A 22845-nucleotide genomic window follows, 5' to 3' on the forward strand; every position below is an offset into this window, starting at 1 on the left:
TTTGATATGTAAAAGGCCCATTGTTTTGGGCATAAACATTTCTTATCGAGTCTATATTCATTGTTCGTGTCGATTGTGATAAAGGTTTCAACTTCAATTTGGTGGAAAACAGAGCAGTTTTGGTCAAATTCGGATGAACTGGGGATGAATAGTAAGGATTTTGCTTTACAGTGTCAAGGCAATGTTGCAACGCTCTAGTCGCAGCGTAGCAACGCTGCGGTGGAGCGTCACGATGCTGCGAGCACTGTGATACAATCACAAGGATGCCAGCATTGGAACACTGGTGGAGAGCTTTGCGATGCTCCGCGACGCTTCAGACATAAAGGTGCGGGTTTCAGTGGTTCAACTGTCGATCCAGCGGTTCGAGTTCTAGGCGGTTCGTGTTCCAGGTGATTTTTCCTTTATTTTATGATTATCAAATGTAATAATTACAATCCCAGTCCAAATAATGCTTTTAAATTATGCATGTGATGTATGGTTATTTTTGTTTTAATATATGTCATAATGTATGTCATATAGAAAAATCCCACTATAGGATCTACATTTTGTTCACACATCATTTTTAATATAAATGTTATATATAAAGTTTCATAAATTATACTAAGCATGATCATACATCATATTGTATAAATGTTATCAAGTATGATTGCATGCATAAATAACATTTTCATGCATCATTTATATTATAAATGTTATAATATATAATTTAGATGTATGGATGTAATTTATTTTCATTACCAAAGTATACAATTGTTATGTATGTAATGTAATGAAAAAGTAGATGCATGATTAGGTTTCAATTGTTTCACTTAATCTTTATAATTATTATAAGTTAAATGAAATTAGAATTAAAATCTATAATAAAGAGTTGAATGCTAACATAGGTTAAATTTTTTTTTTTAATAGTTTAAAATCAATTTCACATTAGACCTTGTTTAATAAATATTTCTAATAAGATTAGAAATCAGTTAATCTTTTAAATCAGTTTAATAGGATTAAATTGGATATACATAAAATGTTAAATTTGTAACAAGTGTATTTATAAAGGACCTTTGTCTACGGATAGTTCTATTTAGGTTGGGGTATTTAAGCTAACAGAAACGAAATACCCCTATCTGGGAACTGACTTGGAAGGTAAATTAGATAGATTTGTTACAAGTATGCAATGAATGATTAAAGTTTTTTAAAATGTTTAATGAACAGTAATCAATATTGTTAAATTACCCAATGTAAATGTTACTTTGGGCAAAGTTAACAAACACTTTGTAAAATTAATTAGCCTAATTTTCTAAGTTAACAGTCATAGGTAATACACTCAGTGGGAGCAAAATGAGGTATATGATTAAAGTTTGAAGTGAAATTTCATGCTTGGCCTTGAGACACCTTCTCTTGTGTCCTCCTACGGATGACATTTGTATGAATTTTTACTCAAACTCCATAAATTGATATGATTGCCTTAATTTTTGCCCCAATTGGTTTTTACGTACGGTTGGCTCGTTGGGACAGAACACTAGAATCTAAAATGATGGGGTTACACTTACAAGAAAATGTTGAGCAAGTTAACATTTTCTAGACAAAACAATGGTGACTAATTATTATACGAATAAGAGTTATTTTGGTGTGATTATTAGTTGTATTGTCCCAATTCAGTGAAAGGGGTAATTAATCACCCTATATGGTGCCTTTACCCTACCCCAAAAGCATTATTGCAAAATAGATGTCACATAGTGTACATTATAATTTTGCTAAATTAATTGGTTGTATAATTGGGTAAGGCATTTAATAACTAATATATGTAAATTGTATGGTTTTAGCAATTTCCGCATTTAAGGAAGAGGAATTGCACCAAATATTTGGTAGATCAGAAGAAGGCCAAATAAGGTAAATATGATCTACTCATGTTGGAAACTTGTTGAGTGGAGAATGATGATTCTGCCTGGATAATTGATTTAGGCATCATTAACCATGTTTGTTCTTCATTTCAGGGAATTAGTTCCTGGAGGTAGTTGAAAATTGGTAAGATGACGATACGGGTTGGAACTGGACACGTCGTCTCAGCTATTGCAGTGGGAGGACTCCGTCTTTGTTTACAAAAATCTTATCTTTTATTAGAGAATGTTTATGTTATTCCTGATTTAAAAAGGAACTTGATTTCTATAAAGTGCCTATTAGAAAAATTGTACACTTTGAGTTTTAATATGAATAAAGCGTTTATCTAAAAAAATAGTGTTGAGACTTGTTCCACAAAGTTAGAGAGTAACCTTTATGTGCTAAGGTCGTTAGCATCAAAGACCCTTCTTAATACTAAATTGATTAGAACTATTGTAACAAACAAAAAAAAAAAAAACAAAAAAAAAAAGCACAAAAAGTTTCTCCTAAAGAAAATGCCTATCTTTGGCACTTAAGATTAGGTCACATAAATTTCAATAGGATTGAGAGGTCGGCTAAGAATGGACTTCTAGGTGAGTTAGAAGAAAATTATTTACCAGTATGTGAGTCATGCCTCAAAGACAAAGTGGCTAAGAGATCTTTTACTGGAAAAGGTCACAGAGCGAAAGAATCTTTAGAACTTATACATTCAAATCTCTATAGTCCTATGAATCTTAAAGTAGGAGGAGGGTTTGAATATTTCATCACCTTTACTAATGGTTATTCAAGGAATGGGTATGCTTACTTAATGCAACATAAGTCTGAAGCCCTTGAAAAGTTAAAGGAGTATCAGTTGAAGTTGAAAATGAATTATGAAAGGAGTATAAGGCTGAATTTGATAATGGTCAAGATCAAAATGAACTCCAGTAATGGATAAGGTCGCTTTAGGTTTTGCCTCAATTGTATTTTTTCCCTTTGGATTGGCTGCTTAGGGTGGATCTCTAGGGCCTAAAATAGCAGGTCACACTTACGAGAGGTTGTTAAGTAAGTTAAAGATCTCTTGACCAAATCAATGATGACTAGGCGTTATAGGAGCAAAAGTTGTTCTGGTATTAATGACTGGTTGAGAATTTCTCAATTCAGAGGAGGGATAATTGACCTCCATTTGGCAGCTTTTGTCCTAAAGCTTTGAAACGTCATTATGAAACTAGATGTCACATGGGGTTCATGTTAGTTTTGCTAAACCTTATTGGGTGTTGTATGTTTTTTCAACAGGTATTTGCTTAAAACCTAATATAGCTCAATGTGTTTTTGTTTTCAGCAACATTTTTTTATTTCCGTTTAATGCCTCCAATTTGACCAATTACATATAGTGGAAAGAGTCTTGTAAAACCTATTTCCTGGTAAACGACCTCGAATTTTTGGTTGAGGAATGTCCTTAAGTCCCAATCCTTGATGCACCGCGAAGTGTTTGTAAGGCATATGAGGTGTGGATGAAGGCTAATTCATTGGCTCGACTTCACATTTCGGCTAGCATACCTGATGCTTTAGACAAAAGGGTTGAGAACATGGTCATTGCAGGCGAGATCATGGACTCGTTGCAAGATTTGTTTGAACATTAGTTCTTACTTTTCGAGCACAAAGAGATGGATGACAAAACCAGTACTATCAGTTCCCAAGTTAAACTCCAGGAAGAGGAAGCAGTTGTTGCTGATTCTATTAAGGTTCATCAAAGAGAAGTGTTCTCTGACATGCAACTTGGAGCTTATTTAGGTTCTGATACTGATCCCACTACTCTCCAGAAGAGGAGGATGTCTAAAGACAATAAATCTGATTTATTGATCTTGGAGACATGTTTAGTAGAGAATGATGATTCTGCCTGGATCCTAGATTTGGGTGCTACCATCTATGTAGGTTCCTCTTCCCAAAGATCTAGTTCCTAGAAAATGTTGCCACAGGGAGAGATGACTCTTCGAGTCAAAACTGGTGAGGTTTTTACAGCTGTTGCTGTAGGCAGGCTGAAGTTATTTTTGGACAAAAAACGTTATCTGCTACTGGATAATGTTTTTGTAATTCCTCATATTAAGAGGAACTTAATCTCGGATTCTTGTCTCATTGAACAAGGTTATACCGTATTTTTTTCTGAATAAAGTGTTTATTTTCAAGAATGGAATAGAGATTGGTTTTGGTTTGATGGAAAGTAATTTGTATGTACTAAGGCTGTTAGCCATAAAAGCCTTGTTTCACACTGAAATGTTCAGTACGACAACAACAACCCAAAGACCAAAGATTTCTCCTAAGGAAAACACCCATCTTTGGCATCTAAGGTTAGGTCACGTCAACCTCAATAGGATTGAGCAGTTGATGAAAAGTAGACTTCTAAAGAGTTTAGAAGAAAACTTATTGTCGGTGTGTGAATCATGCCTCGAAGGCAAGATGACCAAACGACCTTTTACTGGAAAAGGTTATAGAGCCAAGGAAGCCTTGGAGCTTGTACATTCTGACCTGTGTGGTCCGATGAGTGTTAGAGATCGAGGTGCGCATGAATATTTCATCTCTTTCATAGATGATTATTCAAGGTACGGGTATCTCTACCTAATGCAACGTATGTTTGAAGTCCATGACAAGTTCAAGGAGTATAAGGCTAAAGTTGAAAACTTGTTAGGTAAGAAGATAAAAACACTACGATTTGATCATGGTGGAAAGTATTTGGACCTCCAATTCAAGAACTATATGAAAGAACATAGGATTGCGTCCTAACTCTCGGCCCCCGGTACACTTCAGTAGAATGGTGTATCAGAAAGGAGAAATAGAACCTTGTTGAACATGGTTCGGTCTATGATGAGTTATGTTCATCTTCCAGACTCGTTTTGGGGTTTTGCAGTGGAGACTGCATGTTACATTCTAAATAATGTTCCATCGAAAAGTGTTTCCAAAATACCTTTTGAGCTATAGAGAGGTCGTAAAGGTAGTTTACGCCACTTCTGGATTTGGGGGTGTCCGACACACGTGCTTGTGACTAACTCGAAGAAGTTGGAACCGCGTTCCAAAGTTTGCCTCTTTGTAGGCTACCCCAAGGAAACAAGAGGTGGATACTTCTATGATCCAAGTGAGAACAAAGTGCTTGTCTCTACCTATCTTCTTGAAAGAAGACCACAAAAGGGATCATAAGCCACAAAGTAAGCTTGTTTGACGAGAGATTTCTAGTGAGACTGAGACTACGGAGGGTTCAATAAGAGTTGTTGAGGTCGATGCATTTAGTCAACCAGCTCAAGAGTTGAGACTGCCTCGATGTAGTGGGAGGGTTATGAACCCACCGGATCGCTACATGGGTTTGACTGAAGCCCAAAACGTCATTTCTAATGATGGATTGAGAATCCATTATCTTTTAAGAAAATAATGGAGGACGTTGACAAGGATGATTGAATTAAAGCCATGAACCAGGAGATGGAATCTATGTACTTTAATAACGTCTGGGAGCTTGTGGATCTACCTGATGGGGTAAGACCTATTGGGTATAAGTGGATCTATAAGCGAAAGAGATGTGTAGATGGAAAGGTGCAAACCTTTAAGGCTAGACTCGTGACAAAGGTTTATACCTAGGTTCAAGGAGTTAACTATAAAGAAACTTTCTCATCTGTTGTCATGCTCAAGTCTATCAGGATACTCCTATCTATAGCCACATTTTATGATTATGAGATATGGCAAATGGACGTCAAGACTGCCTTTCTTAATGGTAATCTTGAGGAGACCATCTATATGACTCAACCAGGGGGGTTTGTAGTTCCAGATCAAGAGCAAAGAGTTTGCAAGCTTAATAGGTCCATCTATAAGCTGAAACAATCGTCTAGATCATGGAACATTAGATTTGAAACTGCGGTCAAGTCGTTTGGCTTTGATCAGAACGTTGATGAGCTTTGTGTCTACAAGAAGATCATCAACAGCTCGGTAGCTTTCCTAGTACTGTATGTGGATGATATCCTACTCATTGGGAATAATGTAGGGTATCTAACTGACATTAAGAAATGGTTAGCTGCCCAGTTCCAAATGAAAGATTTAGGTGAGACACAGTATGTTCTAGGGATACAGATCATTCGGGATCGTAAGAACAAGAGGTTAGCCTTGTATCAGGCATCGTACATCGACCAAATGTTGATTAGGTATAGGATGCAAGATTCCAATAGGGGTTTGTTACCCTTCAGGCATGGAATCATTTTGTCTAAGGATCAATGTCCTAAGACACCTCAAGAAGTTGAGGAGATGAGACAGATTCCCTATGCTTTAGCTGTAGGAAGCTTAATGTATGCAATGTTGTGTACCAGACCCGATATTTGCTATGCAATAGGGATTGTCAGTCGGTATCAGTCCAATCTAGGATTTGATCACTTGACAGCGGTCAAGACAATCCTCAAGTATCTTCGGAGAACGAGGGACTACATGCTCGTGTATGGAGAGAAGGATCTAATCATTACAAGATACACAGACTCTGACCTTCATACCAATCAAGATTCTCGTAAATCGACATCAGGGTCAGTGTTCACTCTGAATGGAGAGGCTGTAGTATGGCGAAGCATCAAGCAAGGATGCATCACGGACTCACTATGGAAGCAGAATATGTAGCCACTGTAAAGCAACCGAGGAGGCTGTTTGGCTGAGGAAATTCTTTATAGACTTGGAAGTCGTTCGAAATATAGATTTGCCAATCACTCTTTATTGTGATAACAGTGGGGCTATGGAAAATTTGAAGGAGCCTCAGAGTCATCGACGGGGCAAGCATATAGAGTGGAATACCACTTGATCAGGGAGATTGTGCATCGCGGTGATGTGATAGTCACGAAGATCGCATCAGAGCCCAACGTTGTTGATCCCTTTACAAAGGCTCTTACAAGTAAAGTATTTGAGGGTCACCTAGAGAGTCTGGGTCTGTGGGGCATGCGACATCTTGTCTAGGGAAAATGGGAGATGATACTGGGTATGCCCTAGTTTATTTTATATTATACATGTATTTATCTTGTATTATACATTAGTCTCCTGAAGCATTCAGACAAGTGGGAGATTGTTGGGATTGGTGTCCTAATTCTCCCAGAGTCTCGTTGTTTGTAATCTATACACATTGTTATGAATAAAATAAGAATTATTTCATTCTGGCATTTACTCATATCTAATAAACAAAGCTCCATGATTATTGTATGTAAACTTAAGCATGTATATGAGTCATAAAAATGGATCATGCCTTAAGTGATAACCTAAATAGGTTTGTAGTATAAGGATCAAGGAGGGATTCCTGATCCTGGTGACACTACAGATACGGCCTGTTTTGTAGAGTTTGCAAGTGTTGTGAATCTACTACAAATGGTAGATCCTAGCCATTCACATGGAGACACGCGAGTAGAGGTGTCCTATACAAAAAGTTTGTATAAGACCAGACCATGAGATTATTCATCTCTGTATATAACGTCGTTGATATTGGAGACTTACATTTCACCTAAATGACCATAGGTGACATGACCTCAATCCTGAGTGTTTTGGGAACTTCTATTTTTTAGTGTGGTCCTTTGATTAGTATGGGTGAGAATGATCAGATTGCCAACTCAACATGCCTACCATGTTGGGGACTTGTCTGATTTGGGAGCTGGGAACTCAGTTACACAAGATGGAATTCACTCCTTCCCCAAAGCAAGAGTAAATAGATAGATTGCTCCCTTAAGGACTGATTTCGAGGCTTGAACATAGTGGCCACAACTTCTCTTTGGAAGAGAGAACTCAGTCATAGTAGAACTATGACATATGTTCATTAGAGGGATCTGTGGTACTTAAGGAGTTAGATGTAATGACAGTGGTATAACAGTTACTGGCCCAATTTTACTTACAAGCGATGTGTGAAGGGTTATCGCACTATTGATTGGTGGATATGGACACATAATATATTTGTGGTAAGAAGAGTTCAACTGTCGGTCTTTAGTGGAGTGTCTGGCAGTTAACAGATGGTGGATCCCGTGACTAAAGAGTTTAATCAGTTATTCACGTACCATTGGAACTTCGAGCTACAGGTCCATAAGGTCCTCTTGGTAGCTCAATGGATTAAAGTTGAGGATCAGTTCTTGGTGTTGATTTGAAGTGTTCAAATTGACAAGAGGTAATTTGATTATATATGATATGATCGGTATAGTGTATGAGATACATCAAGTGGAGGATTAATGTAAATGAGATTTACATTAAGTACCATGAAATAGAAAAAGAGTTATTGTTTATATGTTTCATGAGATGAAATATTAAAACTATAGGTTATATATATAGTATGGTAAGTTGGTTATCATATATATTTATAATATATTATTTATTGGATAATTATCTCTTTTGTTCTAATAACCAATTGAATGGGAGGTTATTGGTGGTTTCATGATAACTGTGAGATAAAAGGAAAAATGTGTTACTAAATTTAGAAGTTTGAATTATTTATTTTCTCGAAATGTTCTCAGAGTGGCTGTCAAGTAAATGAGATTTGCTAAACGACAGCTGAAGAGAGATTAGACGATCGTGGAGTATTTCTATAAGATAGTTTACTCAGCTGGCCGATAGTTAAATGATCGTGCAGCTTTTGCTAAACAATCACGGAGCTTATTCTAAACGATTGGGCATCGTCTATACAATAGACCTTGTCATCTCTCACTTGCTCAATCGTTTACATGATTATTCTTCCTCCGGTCTCGCCTCTAACCAAGTCCACAAAAAGCCTACACTTCTAGATTCTCGCACCGAGAATACTAAGGTAGCCATTGTGATGGTGTCATACTCAACTCGATTAAGTCGAGGTGGAGGCCGTTCGTGGTGTTCATGGTCTTGGAGATCATTCTGTTCGTGGTTGCTATGATTGTGTAGTGTAGCAGTCGTATTGTTCGAGCACTCGGGTTGCAGTCTTGGAGTCTATTCGAGCATTCGTGATCAAGGGAGATTTAAGATGAGTCTTCAAAGGTATGTTTGTTCTATCCCTTGATCTTTAGAAAATCATGCTATAATTTTGTTTTGTGCATGACTGTATGTTTCTGATTCTTGATTGTAATTGTTAATGTTCATATAAGATTGAAATTTGGAACGATTCTTCTGTTGCTCATGGAAATCCTCATGTCTGATTTCTATCAAGTGGGACTATGATCTATTGTTCATTAGAGGGATCAGTGGTATTTAAGGAGACAGATGTAATTGCAAGGGCAAAACGATAATTTGGCCTAGCTGTACTTACAGGCAATTTGTGAAGGGTCATCGTACTGTTGATTAATTATATCCAATGGACACAGAAATATATCTGTAGTGCGAAGAGTGCAGCTGTCGGTCTTTAGTGGAGCGCCCGATAGTTAACTGATGGTGGATAATGTGATTAAAGAGTTTAGTTAGTTATTCACATACTGTTGGAGCTTCAAGCTAGAGGTCCATAAGGTCCCCTTGGTAGCTCAAAGAATTTAAGTTGAGAATCAGTTTTTGGGTTAATTTGAAATGTTCAAATTAATAAAAGGGAATTGAATTATATATATGATATAATTAAATTGATGCAATTATATATGATATAATTGACATAATGTATTTGATACATTATTGTTTAATTGGAGGAATAAATATTTGAATATGATTCAGATATATTTTCTATGAATAAGTTTCATAGTTATTAAATTTAATATAAATATGATTTATATTAAATGTCATATGATAGAGAAAAAGAATTATGGTTTATATATTGTATATGATGCAATATTAAAACTATAGGTTATAAATATAATATGATAAGTTGGTTATCAAATTTATTTATAATTATTAATTATTTGATAATTAAACCCTTTTTCTCTCTAACTACCCTTAGTGGGAAGTTAATCTAGTGTGTTGACGAATGTGAAATACTACACGAATCTTGAGAGCTATGCGATAGCCTCACTTTCTCTAAACGATTGAGATTTTTGCTATGCAATAGCTTATGCCTCCTCGATCGTCTTCCTCCTCCAACTCCAAACTCCCCTTTAACCAAAATTAGCTAGGGCCCACCACTCTTGGATTCTCACATCGAGAATACCAAGGTCACTAAGTGGTAGTGTCCTCTTTTTGGTTCGAGTTTCTCGTTGTTGTTTGCTGCTGTTCGAGGAGAGTTTGTGACTTGTTCGACATGTTGGTTAATGAGTTAGATCGAGGGATTAACGCGAAGAAGGGTTCTTCAAAGATATAGTCTCTTGAATTTTTGTTTATTGTTAGAAAGCATGCTGTAATTTATCTTTTATGCATAATCTATATTATTGACTGTAAATGTTTGTGTTCAATCGAAATGGAATTTGGACGATCCGCTTCCACTCAAAGGTTCTCTTTAAAACGAGTTCCTTCAAGAGACATATCCTCACATGAGATCTTCTGTGGCTAACACTTCAGGTTAGTATTTATTACATCTTTTGTTAACTGAAACATATCTTAAAATCTTTTAATTTTTATTCCTCAAATGGTAGCTCTTCATCCATTAGGAGAAAAAGCGAGCACTTGCGAAACATGGAGTTGGAATATAAAGTTTTTAAGTTTTTAAGTTGTAGAATTGTCTAAAATTCAATTGTAGATAAGTTTATAAGTTTGTTCTTTTAGATTTTCATAAACATCATATGCTAAATATTCTTTTATTCTAGCCTATTTTCAACTCTATTGACTCCAATAAAATCACAGACCCTTAACCATATATTAAAGCTCATCAACCAAGAGATAATTAGAAATTTAACAACTAAATCAAAGAGAATTATAATGCCAAAGTTGAATTAAAAACCATATTAGTCACCAAACATGCATTGCTAGAATTTCACCCCCTCCAACTCAAATTAACGTTAATTGAGTACTTAAATCATGCTCTGATACCAATTGATAGATTAAAGATGCAAAATGCGGAAGCTAACAGAATCATTAAGCACTTTAATTACACTTAATTTGAGTTCAAAGGATGCTAAAAAATAGTTTTTCTAAAACAAGGGCTTCACCTTTGTAAATTCCCTTTTGATCCTTGCTCTCTACACGAAATTGGATCTTCAAATCACCAGTAGACCAACAAGAGGATCTTCTCTTCTATCTTCAGACATGGATTGAGTGGTAGAAACTCAAAATTAGGAGGAAATGGATAAAGGATTAGAAAGGGTTTGAGAGAATTTAAAAAATTCTCATAATTTTCCAATAACTTAGCATGCCTCTTTCCAATTTCTGAAATTGAAGTATTTAACAAGTTCAAGCATGCAAGCACTTAGACATTCAACTAATTGACACTTCAGTTAGCACTAAGGGAATGCTTGATGGGTGTGTTGGAGTTGGGTTAAAGCCCACTCGGTGTTTGATGCACGCTAAAATTAAAACAGTGGGTTTTAAACCCCACCATTTTACCTCCTCAATTTCTTCCCTCGTTTCACGCCTCATTTGTAAGTTCTTAATTATTCCCCCCCCCCCCCCCTCTTCTCGTCATGCGTTTAATTAATCACCTCTCTCTCTCTCTTCTCATCTTCTCCCTTCTTTCACCGTTTGGTTTGTCTTCTTCGTCTGGTCTTTTCGTTCTCCTTCTGGCTAGAATGGGTTGTATTTCTCTTCATCTCTTCGTTTCTCTCCTTTTGTTTCTTTGTATGCCTTTTTTTTTTTGTTTCTTTGTATGCCTTTTTTTTTTTGTTTCTTTGTATGTCTATTCCTCCCAGACTTCTTTGGTTTCTCTTAGATCGTGTAGATACGGACGATTTTCTTGTAGATCTAACCATTTTCTTGGTACATCTAACTATTCTTTTAGTATACATGGACGATTTTATAGTTGATTTGGTTTTTCTTTCTGTTGACATCTAACTTTTTTCGATTACTTTGTTCGACGCTGAAGATTTGTATGTTGTTCTCTTCATTTCCTCTTGGATGTTTGATATTATTCCTTTCATGTTTGATATTCTTCCTTCCATATTTGATTTTCCGATTCCGGACTATCAAAGGTTTTATTTTCTGATTTCGATTCCGGACTGTCTAAAGTAAACCTCTATAATTTTTTTTCCTCTTATAATTACTGTCCACTGTTGTTTCCACTAGCTCAAATGAGTTATATATTTTTTTTATCCATTTATATTGTATTAAATCTGTCTCTGTTCTTCTTTCCTCTATTTATTTTTGTTATGTTTCCTGACTGTTATCCATACTTTTTTATTCAGATTTCCTCTTGCCGCTTCAATATTTAAGCATGTGCCATTCCCTTTCCGTTTTCTTATGCTTTTCCATCAAATTTGGACAACGAGTTAATTCTTGGTAGGGGATGCTGACCGTGTTATTGGAGCTTGGTGGGGGGTCAAGCCACCCCAAGAACATGTCTGTTTGCTTTTTTTTTTTTTCCCTTGAAGGCCGATGATGATTTGTTCTTTACGATTTGAGTATGATTTTTGTTTTAATTTTATTTCTGCATTTTCATATTTGAGTATGATTTATGTTTTAATTTTATCTATTTACGATTTTTAGATTAAAAAAGGGCATGCATCTCTGCTCAACCACCAAATTAATATTGACTTGACCATTACTTAATTTATTTATTTTTGAGTTGACTGTCTTTAATATGGGTTTACTATAATTATTGTTTGAATTTATTGAGGTTAGGTACACTTAAGTTTACCTAACTTTCCTCACCAACCATCTTATTGTATTCTCTACTTATATCTCAATATGTCCTCATATTTTTTAAGACTTCTCCAAAGACTACTTTGGTAAAGTGTGTTGGTAAGTCCCTGATCCTTCCTTTTTATTTCAACTTTCTCTTAAATCCGTTTTACATTCTAGTATGTGCTATCTGGCTATTGCAATATACTTTGTCTCCTTTTTTCACCTCTAACTTCAACTTATTCCATCCATATAAGGTATGCTTCCTTCTTTCCTTATAATCGAAGTAAGATCTGTCGCTAACATTTTCCTTTTTTTTTTGTTAGGCCCTAAATCGATTATTCTACCCCCTAGTCATGGACTGTCTCGACCCCTTCATTCTGCACATAAACAAAGGTAGGATCTCGTATATTTTATTACTACTTCAATCGTATGAATATACACTATGGTCTAACTGCACTTCTTTTTTCTTCCATGTAGAGCTCAAACTAATTGAACATAGCTAATAGTTTGAGGTTCGTAAATTTTAAGTTCGGAGCGATCTTCGTTATTGTCTATTCTTTCTTGTACTTATTGGGGACTATTTAATTAAAATATATTATGGTTATGTATTTTGGACTTGTGTGTTGGACATTTTCCCACATTTTCTCCCTTGTGAGAGAATATTGGATTTTTTTTAATCCTCTATATAACAAAATGTTATTAGGAAAACGATTATTTTGTATTGATAAATTATGGGTTGTATCAATTTAAATCTTCATTTATCAAATGAATTAATTTAAATCATAAGTTTTCTCAAAAGTATATTAATTTTACATCTTCCATTACATTCGATTTGGATCAACATAGTATCAAACTTATAATTTTGTTAATTAAATCCCTACATTTTCACAAACGAATGAATTTGAAATTATAACTTTGTTATTAATTCTATTGATGTTTTCAAATATTAATCCTGCATCAATTTTAATTGTTCATTTTACTGATCTAAAAATGATTATATGTTTTGCATGATATTTTTAAAATAAGTCTAAGGAGTATTAATTAATACACTTATGAGAAGTTCAAAGTATTAATTGATACAATTATTATTTTACGGTTTAGAATTATACAGTATAAATATAAAAATGTTCAAAATGAAAACTTTTCAAGTAAAACATGCTAATAAAAGAATAATAATAACATAAGAAGTAAAATATGCTAAAACCCACTATATCTACCTTAAAAACATGCTAACATAAGAAGAATAATCACAAGATTTTCCAAGTTATTTAGGATAAATTGATTTTTAGTTTGATGTTTTTACTGATACCATATTCAAAGTTAATAGGTTTCTATTGATGTTTTTATTTATATCCTTTTAAGTTTTAACTAACATTTTAAAACTACACACATAAAATAATTCAAACAACATATATTGAAACTTTGAAAATAAGAAAGACATAACAATAAATGAAGAAGGTCTTAAAATAAAAATTTGAAAATTAACTAGGTACATTAAAGTATTCAACCAAATTTCTAAATTTTTGGGTGTGAGATGACAAGGGCCTTCCAAGAAATAAGTTAAGGTACTTTGGTATTTTCATATACATTTTTTGTCCACTATACAATTTCTTTGAAAATTTTAACCATCAAATATTGACTAAAACCTAATTGTCTAAATTGTTGTATAATATGAAAGTAGTATTTTGTTTTATTGTACATATATTACATTTTAAGTTGATATTTATTATATTAGTTACACAGAGTTGCCGTAACTATAGTTACAAACCAACTCTAAATTATGCATAAATTGTAAACTACTATAATAGACAATTCCAAAAATTGTAGACTATAATATCAAATTTTATGCAAATCCAAATATATCAAGTATTGTAATACTTATATAAACTTTTGTCATTATTACGTAGAGACATTTATAATGTGTCAACTACAATATCTAGTTGCACACTTTCGTTTATTATATGTAGTAAAGGGTTGTATGAGGGGACACTTATATCATAAGCTTTGCATCCTAACTTCTAAAAAGACCATTCACTTCAACGTTCATTACTGGTATTGACTACACCGGTTCTGAAAATATAGGTAGATGGAAAAACACAAATTCTATATTGTTTTCATTGGTTGTATTCTAGGGATCTACCTATTCTGGCATGAATGTCATGGACAAGTCAATGGATATAATGGGGCATTATACAAGTCATATGATACATTCGATGAAGCGGAGCATACGTATAGGTCTTACAATACAACGCACATTGGACAAGTTAGTAACCAGGGCATAGGACAATGTAGTACAATTATTGCAACTGTAATAGGCTTCATTTTTGGGATGATCATAATGTATACTTGGCTCGTGATAGTCAGATATGAGTGATGTACTACGTTGTCACGACTTGTCATTTTGTAACTAAACTAAGGTTCACTAATTCTATGCGTAATTCATCCTTTCAGGATCTGCATATTTCCTCCATTACCCTAGTAAGATGGAGACGATTCAGAAGCTGTTTAAAATCACAACAAGTATTACTGAGTCTCAAGGACGATTATTCTTCACTTTGGCAATGCTGCTTAACAATAATAGAAGGATAGAACAATAACAAGTGAACGTTAGACACTACATTCGACAATTGACATTCTTTTGCCTCATTTACGAGAGTGACTTGGCGTGTCGTGAGAGTACTCGAATGAATAGAAGGATGTTTATGATTTTATGCAACATGATTAGAATGACGAGATATTTTGAGCCAGGTAGATGTGTTGGTATTGAAAAGATGGTGGCAATGTTCCTACACATTCTTACTCATGATGTAAACAATAGAGTAGTACACACACATTTTTCGAGATCTGGCATGAAGGTTCCAAGATATTTCAATGCAGTTCTTATAGCAATAATACAACTACGCACGATGTTGTTGAAAACCCCCGAACCAGTTACAAGTGCATGTACCGGTGGACGATGGAAATGGTTTAAGGTAGAAAAAAGTTCCAGTACTATTCTATTAATTCACCCGAAAGAAATTGTGCTGACATCTTCTTGAATTATTATGATTAAACAATTTGAGTGTATGTGAGTACAGTACATACGTGAAAGTGAATGTGAGTGTTGTAGATCAACCATGATATAGGACGAGGAAGGGGGGAATTTCCACAAATGTTCTTGCGATATGTAACCAAAATGGAGAATTCATCTCCGTTCTGCCTGGCTGGGAGGTCTCGACCGTCGACTCTAGGGTCCTGAGGGAAGCAGTTGTGCAACCACACAGATTGAGGGTTCCAAAGGGTCTAAAAATCACTTATGTACATTAGCAACCTTCATTTACTCCATTAATAGACATGTATTACAATCCCAAAAATTGTACAGGGTACTACTACCTGTGCGATGCTGGCTACTCTAATGTTGAAGGATTTTTGGCTTCATATAGAGGGGAACGTTACCATCTCTCAGACTAGTGTGGCACGGGCAACACACTGACAATACCAACTCAACTTAACTCTGCACAATAAACATAGAAAATTTAACTCTTCAGATAATAATTACCAACTCAACTCTCTGCTCTATCACGCACCAAACACCCCCTAAGTGAGTGGGCAAGGTGTTGATTTGTGGAAAAATCCACTAAAATACCAAAATTGGGATAAATCCACTAAATGCATTTCAATATTTTAAATTAATTTAATTTAATTTAAGAATAAATTAAATCTTAATTCAATTTCTATAAATTGAATTCAAAAATGAAAAAAAAAATTATTTAATTTTAATTAAATAATTAAACAAAATTAATTAATTAATTAATTAATAATTTAATATCAAATATTAAATTAATAAAACATCTAATTTAAACATGAATCTCTATTCTTGTAAGAAATATTTAAATCAATATTTAAATATTTTAAACTCTCCAATTTATGTTTAATTTCGATAAATTTAAACGTTAATTATATTGAATATAATTATCAAACCCTAAAAATTGAAATTTGAACATTTCAAATTCCTAACCCTAATTTTGAATTTGAGCACTTCAAATTTGCTCGATATTCTAATCCAAGGTTTAATATTTTACGAGCAAGTAGAGGGACCTTATGGACCTACAGATCATGAGCTCCAACGATTTGAGATTAATTGGCTAAACTCTTTAAACCAAATAAATCAATATTCGTTAACTACCGACACATACCACTATAACTCGATAATTGTACTCTCCTCAATGTAGATATATTTAAGTCTACTTGATTTCACCATCATTAGTAAGCCAATCCTTCATAGGTCGCTCGTATTTACAACTTGGTCAAAATTACCGTTTTATCCTTGTAAATACATCTTGCTCCTTAAGCTCTCACTGATTCTCTATTGAACAATTGATTTATAGTCCAATAATAAACCATATCCCTCTCGGCCATGAGAGGGTGGTGCTCCTTTTTTCAAGACCGGGAATCAGTACTTAGGGGAATAACCTATCTACTAACCCTAAAATGGGTAGGAGGAAAATCTTGCAAGACTATGTCCCCACCTATCTCTCTAGTCTTATCCCCCAAAATGGGAGGATTTTTTAGCAGTGTTGTTAAAGTACTCTGATTTATGCAAATAAAAGGATAATCCCAAAAAAACAGAAGTTCACAGTTAGCTCAGGATTAAGATCGAGTTACCCTAGGCCATCGAATTGAAATAGTCAGTTTTAACAGTAAACAGTCATTATAAAGAAAAGTGACTATTTCATGGTCCGGTCTTATACAAAATTCTTTTCCATAAGATGCCCCACTCGCATGTCTCCACATGAACGATTTCAAGATCACATCGTTTATAATAGTATACAAAGTAGGTCACATCCATAGTGTCCTCAGGACAAAGTACCCAATTTCATCCATATACTTATAGACCTTTTTGGCTATATACTATAACTTGTTCCACTTTTATGTCTCTACATAAAGTTAAAATATTCATACTATAGCCATCGATTCGTTTATTAGATTTTATAATATAATGCAATTTCAATTTCAATAAAACTTTTATTGAATAAATTATTCAATAATACTTTTATTGATAAATAGATTATGTTTCCATGATTACGAACTGCGAGTTTTAAGACATTCCTAACAATTTCATGTTTGATTTTTCAAATGAAACGCTTAATAATTTTATCGAACATCAAATACAAAACACATTCAAAGAATTCAGAGCAAATTTGCACAGATATTATAAGAGTTGTAGTAACCCTGGGCAGGCACGTGTCAACCCACTTAGCCGGCTTAAGAATAGATTCAAAGATTGGCATTTTTTGTGTGACCATCTTGAGAGTGAAGAATTTTAGGTTATAATAATTAAGGACGTCTAGTTACATACTATCATGAACTTCATTTACTATTATGGAATATCTTTTCAATTTTTTTTTTTTTGTTTGAATGTAGAAAATTTCGCAGACGAATAGGAAGAATAGAGAGAAATTATCATTCGATCACGTAGGTGGTTGAAGTCGTTACTGCAAATTCAATCTAAGCTGCAGGAAAAACAAGGCCGACAAGTGGGATGAGTTGACCTATTCAAAGAAACGTAGTTTAAAAAGTGGCAAGTTTGTGAATCAGGCAGCTGAGGATGCACATGTAATCAATTTGTTTTATTTTCACTTTTTTTTAATTTGTAAGTTCAGTCACTTGTACTTACGCAACTTAATTAATATCAGCATAATCAAATGTTAAAATTTCAATCGAACCCCAATCCAAAAGGTTCCCAACCACTAACAGGGGGATGAAATTTATGAAATAGTTTAGGTCTAGGGTGGGGCCCTAAACCTAAGTCAATGAGGAGTAGCAGCTCTTCGAGTTCATCATCTACTCAAGAAATGCATGATAGGGAGGTGGGAGAACTAAAAGCCAATGTTGTACAGTCACAATCAAAGATTAAGGAACTTGAAGACGTTCAATGAAAGAGGATCATGCAAGATAGAAAGAAAAGACGAAAAATGATTGAAGAAAACGATCATAGAGAGAAGGATCATCGAATCAAGTATGGTTATTATCCTGCAGTTATAGTAGCAAAGTAGTTATGTCTTACTATTAGTTTTATGATAATGAATTGTTGGCTATCCTACAGTTATGGTAGCCAAACAACTGAATTGTTGTGTGTTTGTGGAGTTTTTGTGTGTGTTTGTGGAGGTTTATCATGAAGTTTAAATGTTGTGTGCGGTGGGTTGAGATTAGTAAAACTTGTTTTGGAGTTGAACTTGGAGTTTTTGTGTGATTGAGGAGGTTTATGAAGTTTGAATATTGTGTGGGGTGGGTTGAGATTAGTTAAACTTGTGTTGGAGTTCAACTTGTGGTGTTATTGTATGTTGTGGAGGTTTATGAAGTTTGAATGTTGTATGGGGTGGGTTGAGATTAGTTAAACTTGTTTTGGAGTTCAACTTGTGATGTTTTTGTGGAGGTTTATGAAGTTGGAATGTTGTGTGGGGTAGGTTGAGATTAGTTAAACTCGTTTTGGAGTTCAGCTTGTGGTGTTTTTGTGTGTTTGTGGAGGTTTATCATGAAGTTTGAATGTTATGAAGGTCGGTTGAGAGTTCTTTATACATTTAATCTTGGTATATATAATAATATGCTCCAATTAATGTAATTGTAGGTAAACTACTGTTTTAGCCAGATTTAAAATTAACCATCAAGGCCAAAATTCCACACACACCAAGACTACCTTACAAACCTTTATGTATTATTTTACTTCCTTATCAGAAAAGGGAGATTGAGTGAGGTAGGAGAAAGAAGTAGGAGAGAGATGTCGGCGAGATAGTTATTCAACGATCATGTGTACGATATGTGAAATAATAATCTTGAGTTAGCAAGATTCAATATATATACATACAACAAACCAATTCATTAGTAATTGAGCAGCAATATGAAATGTATTTTGGTGATATGTTTTACAGATTAAAGAGAATTAGAATTATTGCAGTTTTTGAAAAGAATACATGGACAATAATATATTATGCTCTAAAAATTGAGATAAAAATTGAGATTGTCTAGTTTATGTCATAAAAGATTTGAGAAAATAGGGGTATAGTTGAAAATTAATCAATAATAGCAAAGCATAAAACTAAAAAATAAAAAATGAAATAAAAAACAAACAGAAAAAAAAAATAGAATCAATCTCATTTACAAAAAATGCATAAGATACCCCAACTCAACTCAAAGTAGGGTTGGCTTCGCGTAATACGGGGGATGACTTTTGTCGTTCTACACCATCTTCAAAATAGGGTTTCACTCCTTGCCCATTTACCTTGAATGTATTTGTGCCATCCTCATGCGTCAACTCTACTGCTACTTTGGTATTCCCTGGGGTTTCCGTGTTGCTGGGCAAGACTTCAGGCTGCCGATTGTTCAACTCACTCGCAATCTGCCCCACTTGTATCTCTAGAGTTCTGATGGAAGACGCCTGACTTTTTAGCAATGCGTCGTTCTGGGCGATATACTCCTTTAAGAGGTTTTCAAGCGGAGATGTTGAACTTGACGCATGACCTCTTCTATTAAAGGTTTGTTGGTGCGGTTGCTGCGTTGACTTGAATCCAGGCAGCAGTCCTTGCCTCTGCTGTTGGTTTACCCTTGAGTGGTGTGGCTCCTGTTGATTACCTGCCCAAGAGAAATTTGGATGGTTCTTCCATCCGGGATTATATGTGTTTGAGAATGGGTTATTTTTAATAAAGCATATCGATTACGGATTTTGTGGGCAATCAGAGTAGGAATGGGGATTTCCACAGCCCACACAGCTAACCATGGGCTATACGAATGTTTCTACCTGATTTACCTTTTGCGGGTTTCATGCATTCCCTAGTGACATATTCTACAAAAGGTTTGTCATAGTAGCCATTTGTGCAAAGAACGTGGCTATTGCGTTAGAGTCAATAGAATTCACATTCTGATATCGCCTCTTTCTTTCTGCTCTTGCTCATAAGTGTCATCCACCCAATCTATGTTATGCTTGGCTATGCGGTCCAATATTTCCTTAGCTTCAGTATAAGATTTGTCCATGATACCGCCAGCTGCAGCTGCGTCGGCTGCCATTTGAGATGCTCTATTTAATCTGCCATAGAAAGTCTCCATCTGGATGGTTAACAGTAATCCATGATTGGGGCAATTCTTGACTAATCCTTTAAAATGCTCCCATGCGGCGCTCAAGGTTTCAAATTCTTCTTGCTCGAAGTTCATGATCTCCCTCCGCCTCTTTGCATTTGTGGTGGATGGGTAGTATTTCTGCATGAATTTCTCCACCAACTTTTCCCAGGTTGTGATCTCACCAGGCTCCAAAGAACTTACCCATTGCTTTGGATTGTCACGCAGATAATACGGGAATAAAGATAGCCTAATAGCTTCTGGGGTGATTCCAGGAATCACAAACAAGTTGCACGTCTCCAGGAAACGTTTAATGTGGGCGTGACGGTCTTCTCCTCGAGCACCCCCAAATTGTCCAGCTGTTTGGAGCATTTGTAACATCACAAATTTCATCTCAAATCTTGTCCCATCTGGCGTTGGATATATGATCCTTGGTGAGAAATCATACAACCCAAGAGACGTATACTTCCTCATGGGACGCGTACTACTGTTTGCCATTATGATAGGATTTTGTGTGGCGTGGATTAGCTGTTGAGCTAAGTTTTGATTCGCTTGTTCGTCCGCCATTTTTTGTTGCCTGGTTTGTTGTCCAAGTAGTTGTTGCCTTAACCTATGGCGACGATTAGATCGATTTCTTCGTCGGAAGGTCCTTTCAACTTTGAGGTCATATACAAGTTCAGGAGTGCTCTCCCTGCTTATAAACGTTTACAAGCTTCGGCTTAGCTCGTAATACTCCCTCAGCTGAAGTTTTCCTACAAAAGATACAAGCAAAATTTCTGGTTTGTTTTGTTGCTGAATCCCCGGCAACGGTGCCAAAAACTTATTCATTGATTTCATGATTCGAGCTTAGAAGTGTATTGTATAAAATAATTGGAAAAATAAGTATAAATATGAATGATGCGTTGATGTGTTTATGATGCATTAGTAACGCGTTGATGCGTTAGTGATGTGCAACAGGATGCATGACACTCCTCTATTGACGTTCAAGTTTTCCTAAATCAGATCTAAGTATAAATCCAACTTCGGTTCCTGGTAAGTCCAGAGTCAAACTCAGGGATTCAGATTAAAGCTAACGCAGACCTTGTGTTGTAACTGTTGTAGAGATATCCTAAGTGTATGTAGAAATGAGTTATTTACACTAAGATGCTGTGTGTGTGTGCAAGAAGATACAAAAGGGTCGAGTAAAGAATGATGGATCGTGTGAAAATGGAGTTTAATGCAAATGATATGCGTCGATCTAAGTTGGATGTACACAAACAAGAATATGAATCGAATGAGATGATTTGTTTATCTCCGTTTATGCGTTAGACTTTATTCCACACTTCTCAATACGAATATCATACAATACCTATCTCTAGGATGTATGCGTCAAACACAAGATGTAATAAAACACAAGTGCGTCTATCTCTAGATGTACTAAGCGTTTCTAACTTGATGTTGGCTTACTTATTCTCTCGAATAGTTTAAGCTAAAGATGCTTTCACCAATTGATTTAGTTGGCTTAAGCGTTCGGAATGGAATTTTGCATGAAGTTATAGATGCATCCAACATAAACAAGAAATAAACAGTGGCAAAGTATGATAGATCAAATATGAGAATTTATAAAGAAATTGATTGTCTTTAGAAAACCAATACTTAATCAAATGAGAAGATGAAAGCGATAAGTAGGATGAAATGAAAGGAGTCAAGCCGCAGAGTACAATCTCTTGTCCTCTTTGGCTCAATACTAGTCGTGTACAAACAATTGTGGAAGAATTGGAAGAAATGTCTCTCTCGAGCTCAGCTTCCTCCGCTCCTTGATCGGCGATGGTGGTGGTTCTCTTCCCTCTTGTTCTTCTCGGCACCACAGCACAGCTTTAAAGATCTAAGATTCTAAACTAAGCTCCGACTATCTAACTGAGACTGAGAATGAGACTTCTCGAACTCAGAACTGTTTCATCTGATGGGATTTCTTCTATTTATAGGCGTCAGTCTTCTCCAACTTGATGATGGGCAGCATTAAATTCCATATCCTGGTCAGCCGCCTGACACTCAGATGTTGTTCAGACGCTGCTTACTGCAGGTGCCCATACTTGTAAGTGGTGATTTGACACAAACAACCTGAATCAATGAATCTTCCTTGCGTTGAATCCCTTCGACGCATGCCCCATGCGTTAGACTTTACCTGCGACACTTTTCTTAATCATGCGTTAGCCTTTTATTGAGATCCTACAATATCATGCGTTAGTGCTGCAGTATTTTAGCAATAAACATTCTTTTGCATGAGTT

General features: G+C 35.3%; 1 non-coding gene across 1 annotated transcript; it reads left to right on the forward strand.

The window, feature by feature from the left end:
* Nucleotides 1-20584: 20584 nt before the first annotated feature.
* On the forward strand, nt 20585-20688 carry LOC120078823 (small nucleolar RNA R71). Its single transcript, XR_005482105.1, has one exon. It is a non-coding gene; the product is annotated as a small nucleolar RNA R71 (small nucleolar RNA).
* The last annotated feature ends 2157 nt before the right edge of the window (nt 20689-22845 follow it).

The sequence above is a fragment of the Benincasa hispida genome, chromosome 5 (assembly GCF_027475165.1).
Source record: "Benincasa hispida cultivar pf3 chromosome 5, pf3_genome.v1.1, whole genome shotgun sequence".
Taxonomy (NCBI): Eukaryota; Viridiplantae; Streptophyta; class Magnoliopsida; order Cucurbitales; family Cucurbitaceae; genus Benincasa; species Benincasa hispida.